Source organism: Dendropsophus ebraccatus, chromosome 1 (assembly GCF_027789765.1).
Source record: "Dendropsophus ebraccatus isolate aDenEbr1 chromosome 1, aDenEbr1.pat, whole genome shotgun sequence".
NCBI classification, from domain to species: Eukaryota; Metazoa; Chordata; class Amphibia; order Anura; family Hylidae; genus Dendropsophus; species Dendropsophus ebraccatus.
In genome coordinates, this window is record NC_091454.1 from 93,913,091 (window position 1) to 93,924,204 (window position 11,114).

Genomic DNA, 11,114 nt, shown 5'->3' on the forward strand with positions numbered 1-11,114 from the left:
AATGCCGGTAGGGTTTTTTTTTTTTTTTTTAATATTTTTATTTTTTTTCCCAAAATAGACAGAATTATTATCACATATCCAAAAGTACAACATCCATCATAAAAACAATATTTCATCATTTTCATCCAACCCCCCACCCTACCTAACCCTCCCCCCAAAACCCCCTACCCCCCTGGAAGAAATCATGGAGTAATAAAAAAAAAAAAAAAAAAAAGGGAAACCTTAAGTCCACTTTCCCCATATCTTATTCCATCTCCTAGTTGCTTTGGATGATTTAAAAGCCAGCAATCGTTCGTATTCTTTGACCTTATATGTCAGAGACAGCCATTCTCGAACGTCAGGGGGCTTTTCTTCTACCCATTTCTTAACAATTAAGACTCTCACGCATCCCAACAATTTATTGATTAGTGTATTGCGAGTTCCATCATCCACCAATCCGCCCAATATACATTCAGCCACTGAGAGGTCAGATCTTATCTTACTTTGGAGTGTCTGATCAATATGTTCCAAGGTTCCATCCCACAGCTTGATAATCTCAGGGCATCCCCATACTAGATGAAATAAATCCACACCAACCTCCTGACATTTCTTACATTTTACTTCATTCTTCCCATATGTTCTCAACCTTTTAGGAGTTATATAAAGCCAGTAAAATAACTTAAAGTGTATCAATCTGTGGGATGGACTCCCCGAACAGTTTTTTAGATTCTTTAATATTGTTCCCCATTGCGTGTCATGAATAAGCCCTAGTGCTGACTCCCATCTACCCCTTACCTTCTGTAACTGTGGAAGAACCCTCTCCTTCAACAATAATCTGTAAATTTTAGGGAGCACTCCTTTACTTCTACCATCTATTCCATTGTGAATCAATTCTATTAACTCATGTGTGTCCACTCTTTTCCATTCTGTGTTCCTAATATTACGTATAGCATATTGAAGTTGTACATAAAAAAACCTATGTGCTTCTAATAAATTATATTTTCCTTGTAACTCCTCAAAAGTCACCATTTTCCCTTCTTTACAAATTTGAGCTACCCTTGTTATCTTTTTCTTTACCCAAAATTGTGCCAGTCCTTTATTAACTGATACATCCCTAAAATTCTCATTATCCCAAATAGTTGTAAAGTCTAAGCTGCCCTTAATTCCACAGATATTTTTAAGGGCTTTCCATGTTTTCTCATATAATCCTACAAATGTGTAGCGTCCCAAATTCCTAACATTACAGTGACCCGCCTCCAACCAAACAAAAAAATCATCTACATAATTATAGTGTTTATTCAATAAAAAATAAATAATTGGGGAATCTTTCCAACGACCCATCTTCTGGGCAACTCCAGCCAGAAAATATAATCGGAAATCAGGCAGTCCCAAACCTCCCTCTCCTTCTACCTTCGTCATACCTTCATATTTCATTCTCACTTTCTTACGGCCCCATATCAGCTGGTTGAGGACAGATGTCAACCTTTTGAACCAAAAATCAGGGATCCATATAGGGGCTGCATTTAAATAATATAGGACTTGAGGCAGGATAACCATTTTAAGGATGGCCATCCTCTCGACCATCGCAAGGGGAAGTTTAAGCCAGGTATCTACTTTTTTTTTAATTCTTAGTAATAATGGACTGAGGTTCAAATCCAGATATTTTTTAACATCAGCGCTAATCTGTACGCCTAAATACTCCATTTTACTGACAAGCTTAACTGGGAGTAGGGCTGGGCGATTAATCGAATTAATTCGATTAATCGTCCAGAACGTTGAAATCGATTTGATTTTTTGTGAAAATCGTAAATTCGATTTTCACAAAAAATCATTTCGGGCTGCGGTGCCGGGGAGGAGCTGAGAGAAGGGGGGTTGCGGTGCAGGCCGGCGGGAGAGCCGTAGAGGGGCGGTGTGGGTGAGCGGGGAGAAGATGCTGGGTGGCCAGGCTGGAGAGGGGCGGTGCAGTGCCGGCGGCCTCCAGCCACTGACAGCGCCGCCGCTGACCTGCCCCCGCCCCTTCCACTGAGCGTCCCACTCCCCTCCCGGCCAGATATGGAGGTCCCGGGTCTGTGGAGGAGGAGGCCGCAGGGACTACAGTAGGTGGTGATCGCGGCGCTGCTCGTCCTGGAGCTATACAGCGGGAACGGGGGGCTCGCTGCAGACCCCCGTTCCCGCTGTATAGCTCCGTGACCCGCAGCTATGCGATCACCACCTACTGTAGTCCCTGCGGCCTCCTCCTCCACAGACCCGGGACCTCCATATCTGGCCGGGAGGGGAGCGTGTGTGTGGAGGTGAGAGGAGGAGGAGATGTATGTGCCCTCCTGCTCCAATCACCTCCAGCTGCACCAGTCACCCCCCAGTCCCCTCAGTGTCCCCCCAATCCCCTCATTGTTCCCTCAGTGTCCCCCCCCAGTCCCCTTCAGTGTCCCCCCGTCCCCTCATTGTTCCCTCAGTGTCCCCCCCCCGTCCCCTTCAGTGTGTCAACCCCCAGTCCCCTTCAGTGTCCCCCCCCAGTCCCCTTCAGTGTCCCACCCCAGTCCCCTTCAGTGTCCCCCCCGTCCCCTCATTGTTCCCTCAGTGTCCCCCCCCCCGTCCCCTTCAGTGTGTCAACCCCCAGTCCCCTTCAGTGTCCCCCCCCAGTCCCCTTCAGTGTGTCCCCCCCAGTCCCCTCATTGTTCCCTCAGTGTCCCCCCCCAATCCCCTCAGTGTTCCCTCAGTGTCCCCCCAGTCCCCTCAGTGTCCCCCCCAGTCCCCTCAGTGTCCCCCCCAGTCCCCTCAGTGTCCCCCCCAGTCCCCTCAGTGTCCCCCCAGTCCCCTCAGTGTCCCCCCAGTCCCCTTTAGTGTCCCCCATTGTCCCTCCAGTCCCCTCAGTGTCCCCCCCAGTCCCCTCAGTGTCCCCCCCAGTCCCCTCAGTGTCCCCCCAGTCCCCTTTATTGTCCCCCATTGTCCCTCCAGTCCCCCAGTGTCACCCCAGTCCCCTTTAGTGTCACCCCAGTCCCCTTTAGTGTCACCCCAGTCCCCTTTAGTGTCCCCCAGTGTCACCCCAGTCCCCTTTAGTGTCACCCCAGTCCCCTTTAGTGTCCCCCAGTGTCACCCCAGTCCCCTTTAGTGTCCCCCATTGTCCCTCCAGTCCCCCAGGGTCACCCCAGTCCCCTTTAGTGTCCCCCAGTCCCCTTTAGTGTCCCCCAGTCCCCTTTAGTGTCCCCCAGTCCCCTTTAGTGTCCCCCATTGTCCCTCCAGTCCCCCAGTGTCACCCCAGTCCCCTTTAGTGTCACCCCAGTCCCCTTTAGTGTCACCCCAGTCCCCTTTAGTGTCCCCCAGTGTCACCCCAGTCCCCTTTAGTGTCACCCCAGTCCCCTTTAGTGTCCCCCATTGTCCCTCCAGTCCCCCAGGGTCACCCCAGTCCCCTTTAGTGTCCCCCAGTCCCCTTTAGTGTCCCCCAGTCCCCTTTAGTGTCACCCCAGTCCCCTTTAGTGTCACCCCAGTCCCCTTCAGTTTTACCCCAGTCACCCCTCATCTATACCTGTACTACTACACCCCTTATCCACTATACCTCCACTCCTACACCCCCTATCCACTATACCTCCACTACTACACCCTACGTAGATGGAGGCACAAACATGATTTCCTATACTATATGGGGCCTCTGTTACACTGGAAATCAATACAGTTGTTGTCTAAAATATTAAAATAGTATCTGATGCTGCAGGGAGAAAATGTTCTGTTTATTTAGCAAAAAAGGAAAAAAAATCGAGATTTAAATCGAGAATCGTCAAAAAATTTAAAAAAATCGAGATTTTATTTTTTGCCCATATCGCCCAGCCCTAACTGGGAGATGCAGATCTATTCCGTCCCCACCACCATTCCCTACTGGGAGGAGGGAGGACTTCCCCCAGTTAACCTTGAATCCAGAGATACGCCCATATTCATCTATAATTGACATAAGCTTAGGGAAATTCTCCGCTGGATTCTTAAGAAATATCAGTACATCATCCGCATATAATAGGATTCTGTCAGGACTACCACCTCTACCAATACCAAAACCCTCAATGCCCTCAATCTTTCTTACATATTCCGCCAGGGGTTCCATATACAAGTCAAATAAAAGTGGAGAGAGTGGACAACCCTGGCGTGTCCCTCTCCTTAAGTCAAATTCCTGTGTATGAGCGCCATTTACTAATAATTGGGCTCTTGGTAATGAATAGAGCAGTTTTATAAGAGAAATACAGTCGGGGCCAATTCTAAACTTCTCCAACACCCTCCAGAGGAATCCCCACTCCACCCTGTCGAAGGCCTTCAAAGCATCCAACGACAGGATGGTGCAGGGCCCCCCATTTTCCAGCTGAATATTCATATAAGTTCTGGATATATTCTCGAAGATTGACCTTCTAGGAACAAACCCCACCTGCTCAGGGCCCACCAAAACCGGCAGAACCTCCGCCAATCTCCGTGCCAACACCTTGGCAAAGATCTTGCAATCAGTGTTGAGCAGGGAGATTGGACGGTAGGCCTCCGGCTCCAAAAGATCTTTATTTTTCTTAGGAATTAACACAATGTTAGCCATTCTCATTGATTCGGGAAGGATGCCCTTTCTACAGGATTCATTCAAAACAACTAAAAGACAAGGCAATAGGACATCCCCAAATTCCCGATAAATTTCAAAGGGTAGCCCGTCCAACCCCGGGGCTGAAGATCCCGAAAAGCTATTAAGGGCGTCCCACAGATCTCTCAAATCCACTGATCTCTCTAAGTGCACATTTTGTTCCTCATTTACCTTAGGCAACTGGATCCTGGACAAAAAATTATCATACTCCGACCCCATTGGATCCACTTCTGACCTATATAACTGTTGAAAAAAATTCCGGAGCCTCCCAGATATTTCCTCCTGTTTATATATGATCTTTCCTGACTCGTCCCGCAGGGCTGATATATAATTATTTCCACCTTGGGCCTTAAGAACCTCACCAAGAAGCTTACCCGGCTTCCCTGCCTCTGCAAATCTTCGACCCCCTCTAAAAAAAAATTTATGCTGCGCCTTTTGAATAAGATAGTCTCTATAACTCTCTTGGGCTTTCTTTAAATTATCTACTGAAGCTCCTGAACTATTCTGCGTGTGTTGGCTTTCCGCTATACGCAGAGCTTCCGTTAACTGTGATTCTTGTTTGTTGAACTGCTTTTTCTTTATAACGATTTCCCTAGTTAGAATGCCTCTAAGATAAGCCTTGAGAGCATCCCAAACAATATGAATGTCTGCTGACCCAAGGTTAGTCTCCCAGAATTCTTTCAGTTCTTTACGAATCTTGTCTTTATTGTCGAATAACGCCAACCAATGGGAGTTGAACCTAAAACCCCTATTAGTAGTTTGCACTTTAGGCTCAATAAGGATTTCAACAACCATTGGGGAGTGGTCCGACAATGCCCTAACTTCATACACCATTTTTTTAATACGGTGTATGGCCATATTATTACATAACACCAGATCAATGTGGGAGGCAGTGCCATAGGTCGAGCTAAAACAGGAAAACCCCCTCCGGTTCCCATACAACCGTCTCCATGCATCGTGCCATCCAATCTCATCCATAATTTTTTTTAAGGGGGAGGTCCAATTACTATTCTTAATTTGAGGCCCCTTTCTATCTAATTCTCTATCCAGGATACAATTAAGGAGAAGAGAATGGCGGAGGAATATAGATAAAAGCAAGAAGAACTTCGCTAGAAAAGATCTTACAATGAAGCAGAACATATCTGCCTCTGTTATCTATTTTACTTGAAATGGCTTGGTATGGAATCTTATGGTGTATATACACCGATACTCCTGCCGAATAGGCAGATACAACCGAGTGGTACTCCGCACATGCCCATTTACGCCTCATCCTAGCACTCGTCTCCTCCGTCCCGTGCGTCTCCAGAAGGGCAACTACGGCAGGGAGGTGACGACTAACAAGATCAAAGGCCGCCACTCTCTTAGTCCTATCCGCCATTCCCCTCAGGTTCCAACAAAAAACCCTAAAACTCATATTACTTTAAAAAAAAAAAAACAAAAAAAAAACCTCCACATATTTCTTCCATCACCGCCCCCCATCCAACCCCCTCCCCCCATCCAACCCCCTCCACTCACCCACCGCAACCCGCCAGCACCTAGATTTTATACTAGCATCCACAACCAGAACAGGACCATTTGACCCCAAAAAGAAAAAAATAAATAAATAAATGCCGGTAGGGTTAATCACAGTGAGTTCATTAGCAACTTGACCTCAGAATAACCCATATTAGGTAGGGGGAGAGGGGGGAGACAGAGAGAAAGACTCACAGACAGATTTTTGGGTTTTCAGCAGAAAGCAGCAGCTGAGAACTGGGGGAAGGAGACTGAATAGATAATAACAAGTGTGGAGTGAATTGTTAGTCTCACCATGGGCAGCAACATATCAAAAGTTATGTTTCAGTGCAGGGCCGTATTAACAGCTGCAGTGGTTTCGGCCACATGCATTTCTCTGCATGTAGAAACATTGTCTGAAATGTGTTTTTCCTGGTTTTCAACTGCTTAAAGAGGACCTGTCACCCCCGGTTCCGGGGTGACAGGCTCCCAACCCCCCGCTAGAGCCCCTCATACTTACTTGATCGAGCCAGGCCCCGCTTCTTCGACCGGTCCCGGGACAGAGATATCCCCGTGGGAAGCCGCTGAGATGAGTCCGGCGCTCATAGAGAATAAATGGTGAGTCCGACACTCCATTCATTCACTATGAGCGTCGGACTCACCACTATATATTTGCTCGGGTAAACACAGCAAACGATCAAGCAACGAGCCAGAAATCGTTCATTTTGATCTTTCAACATCGTCGATGGTCGTTCCCTAAAAATTCGCAGATTGCTTTGTGTAAACAGTCTTTCACAGATTCACCCTATGGGTGAGATAGGCTTAAAGTGTCACTGTCGTTAAAATTTTTATTGCAGAAATTTTATTGCGACCCCGCTCTGAACCGTCGCGATCCCAGGTGCCGCATGTAGCTCGGGACCGTGGCTATTAAAGTTGATATCTGCATCCGATCACTGTATGCAGCCGTTCCCTGGTGTCTAGTAGGCTGGATCGCTCCTCCGGGACAACACATCCTGCTCCGGCCAGGGTCTCCGCCAAAATGGCGCTGATCTCGTCTCGGCACTTGGATGCTTTCGGCTGCAGCAGCCGAAAGCATCCGAGTGCCGATCTCATTGATCTTTGCTGTATAACTACACAGCAAAGATCTCAATGAGAGATCAGTGCACTTATACTAGAAGTCCCCCAGGGGGGAATAATCCTAACCCCAGGTGGGCTCCTAGTATAAGGATAATAGTGTAAAAAAAAAAAAAAGTGCTGTTATCAATAAAAAGCCCCCTCCCCTAATAAAAGTTTGAATCACCCCCCTTTTCTCATGTTTTAAATAAAAGTAAATAAATAAATAAACATGTTTGTTATCGCTGTGTACGTAATCGCCCGAACTATTAATTGATCACATTCCTGATCTCGCACGGTAAACAGTGTAAGCGCAAAAAAAATCCCAAAGTGCAAAATTGTGCAATTTTGGTTGCATCAAATCCAGAAAAAATGTAATAAAAAGCGATCAAAAAGTCGTATATGTGCAATCAAGGTACATATCATGGTGCAAAAAATGGCACCTCACACAGCCCCATAGACCAAAGGATAAAAGCGCTAAAAGCCTGGGAATGGAGCGATTTTAAGGAACATATATTTGTTAACAATAGTTTGAATTTTTTACCGGCCATCAGATAAAAGAAAAGTTATACATGTTACATATCGTTTTAATCATAACGACTTAAGGAACATATATAATAAGTCAGTTTTACCCCAGGGCGAATGGTGTAAAAACAAATACCCCCCAAATAAAAGAAATGTGTTTTTTTCTTCAATTTCACCACACATTGAATTTTTTTCTGGTTTTGCGGGGTACTTTATGAAAAAATTCAGCCTGTCATTGCAAAGTACAATTAGTGGCGCAAACAATAAGGGCTCATGTGGGATTCTAGGTGGAAAAATGCAAGTGCTATGGCCTTTTAAACACAAGGAGGAAAAATGAAAACGCAAAAACGAAAATTGGCTCCGTCCTTAAGGGTATAAACCCACACACCGTATTTACTGCTGCGATACGCAGCAAATACGCAGCAGATTAGAGCTAAATAACTGAACACAGCATCAAATCTGCTGCGTATTTGTTGCGTATCTGCTGCGTATACGGTGTGTGGGTTTGTACCCTAAGAGGTTAAGCGATCTTAAAACGATTGCAATAATGATTTTTCCAAACAATATATCGTTCCATCTAAACGCTGATCGTTATAAAAAACACATGGTTACTTCCAAATTGTTAATCGTTCGATTGGGCAAATTATCGCTGTGTAAACACAGCATAAATTAGGCTAATTATATTATTAACTATACAGCTTACCAGGAGACAATGCTCTGTCAATCAATACCAAGCCATGTCTGTGAAGGTGCAAAAGACCGGGACCTTCTGTGTCTCTTTTAATGAACAGAAAAAGACTAAACTGTGCATGGACCACAGTTTGACACCTAGCGGCAGGGGCGTAGCTAGGGGTTCAGTTTGGGGGGGGGGGGGCGCACAAGTCTGAGTGGGCCCCCAACCGATTACATTACCCATAGGGAACCTCAGCAGACAACACTGCTTTCCAAATAATAAAGGAAATATTCTACTACATTACTCATAGAGAACAGGGATTGACAGCAGTGTAAAAGGCTTTCTACTTTTCACATATATGGCCATGTAAAATTTAAAGGGGTTATGCAAGATAACAGAACCATAGCTGCTTTGTTCCAGAAACAGCACCACAGCAACAGAAACATTTTAGACTCCTTGATCCAGGATCATCCTCATGTCTATACAAACTCCCCGTAGTGTAGCCCCCTTTATGCAACCTCTATACATTATAGGCCCCTCTGTAGTGTTCCCCCCTATGTGCAGTATAGGCCCCTCTGTAGTATACCACCCCTTTCCCCAGTAGGCCTTCTCTGGGAAGTAAAGGGAAAGCATGTACAAGATGTAGAGGATGCTGGAAAAGCTTTGTGACCTCCATCATACTAAGTATTAGATGCTGGAAAAGCTGGGTGACCTCCATCATACTGAGTATTAGATGCTGGGAAAGCTGGGTGACCTCCATCATACTGAGTATTAGATGCTGGGAAAGCTGGGTGACCTCCATCATACTGAGTATTAGATGCTGGGAAAGCTGGGTGACCCCATTATACTGAGTACAAGATGCTGGAAATGACCAACATCATAAGGGGTGTAGTAGTGGAGGTATAGTGGATAAGGGGTATAGTAGTGGAGGTGTAGTGGATAAGGGGTGTAGTAGTAGTACAGATAGATATGAGGGGTTTAGTACTGAAGATATAGTGGATAAGAGGTGTAGTAGTGGAGGTATAGTGGATAAGGGGTGTAGTAATAGTATAGGTAGATATGAGGGGTTTAGTAGTGGAGGTATAGTGGATAAGGGGTGTAGTAGTACAGGTATAGAAGAGGGGTGATTGGGGGACACTGAGGGGGACTGGGATGACAATGAGGGGGACTGGGGTGACACTGAGGGGGACTGGGGTGACACTGAGGGGGACTGGGGGAACACTGGGGGGACTGAGGGGACACTGAGGGGACTGGGGGGCACTGGGGCAGCTGGGGGTGATTGGAGCAGGAGGGCACATACACGTCCTCCTCCTCTCACCTCCACACACACGTTCCCCTCCCGGCCAGACATGGAGCTCCCTGGTCTCTGGAGGAGGCCGCAGGGACTACAGGAGAAGGTGATCGTGTCGCTGCGGGTCCTAGAGCTGTACAGTGGGATCGGGGGGCTGTAATGAACCCCCCCCCCCCCCCCCCCGATCACGCTGTACAGCTCCCTGACCCACAGAGACGTGATCACCTTCTCCTGTAGTCCCTGCGGTCTCCTCCAGAGACCGGGGAGCTCCATGTCTGGCCGGGAGGAGAGCTGGACGCTCATCGGAAGGGGCGGGGGCAGGTCAGCGGCTGCGCCGTTAAGTGGCTGGGGGCCGCCGGCACCGCACCTCTCCTCTGCAGCCTGCCCACCCAACATCTTTCCTCCACTCACCCCTCTCCCGCGTGCCTGTGTCGTGCCCCACACCACCCCTTTACGGCTTGCCCGACACCGCAACACCCCCCCTCCATGCTCTTTTCCGGCTTGCCTGCACCACCCCTCTCAGGACTGCCCGCGCAGCCCGAAATTAATAATAAAATCAATATTGATTTCAATCGCCCAGCCCTAGTGGACCCCCTTGCCCCCCCCCCCCTAATTTCGCTACTGCCTAGAGGCCATAGTATAACTGATTTAAAGTGTGCCTATCATTTCAACATACTTCTGACATGTTATAGCCACACGCCATAGTTTTGTATAGGTGGGGGCTGGGTGCTAAGACCCTGCCCATCACTAGAACGAAGGAGTAGAAGTGCTTAACTGCACAGAATTATATATGTGTCTATGGGACTTCCGGCAATCTGGTCTACGAGAAGGTCTATAGGCTGTCATTATAATCCGTCCACACTGATGGGGCAGAGTGCACACTGCTAAGCACTTCTACACCTTAGCAATCTATGGGGGTCTCAGCACCGGGACCCCACCAATACAAACTGCTGGCATGTGGCAGTCACAGCCTGGCGCCACTGCTGCTGGTGGCTGTATCTATACCAGAGAGTACTCACTATGCCAGTCTATAACCCCTGTACTGCCGGCTTACATTGGAATATGAATACCCTGGTGAGTGCCCCTTGTGTTCTATAGATCCTATAATGTCGTGTATTCTTCTGCAGGCCGCCTGTACTCCTCGTCCGATCCCGGCCTAGCAGTAGTAATGTGTCATATAACGACTCCACCGCTTCAGCAAGATATAAACCGCAGACTCCTATCACGTGACTCACCCGCTCTCCAGCGATTCCCCCGAAGCCTCAAGAGAAATAAACAACCGATGGAAACAGAAACTGATTCGAATTTCGAAGTCACCGGGTGCGATATCTGTTACCATGGAAACCGAACTTGCGACTCAGAGGAGTGTTTGCGTTCCACGGCTAAACGCACGGTTTAGAGCTGTGACTGGCTGGAGTGTATCACGTGATGTCAGTGCG

The 11,114-nt window shown here is 47.4% G+C and overlaps 1 protein-coding gene across 2 annotated transcripts in view; it reads right to left on the minus strand.

Annotated features, from left to right (window-relative positions):
* CAPS2 (calcyphosine 2) overlaps window positions 1–11,001 on the minus strand; it is a 79,115-nt gene extending 68,114 nt beyond the window's left edge. Inside the window, exon 1 of one of the 2 annotated variants that reach the window (XM_069975301.1) lies at window positions 10,911–11,001. The gene's annotated coding sequence lies outside the window, so the exon portion shown is untranslated. Of the gene's footprint in view, window positions 1–10,729; window positions 10,785–10,910 lie in introns of those variants that run through there. The other variant, XM_069975294.1, reaches the window with a different exon arrangement.
* Window positions 11,002–11,114: the final 113 nt, after the last annotated feature.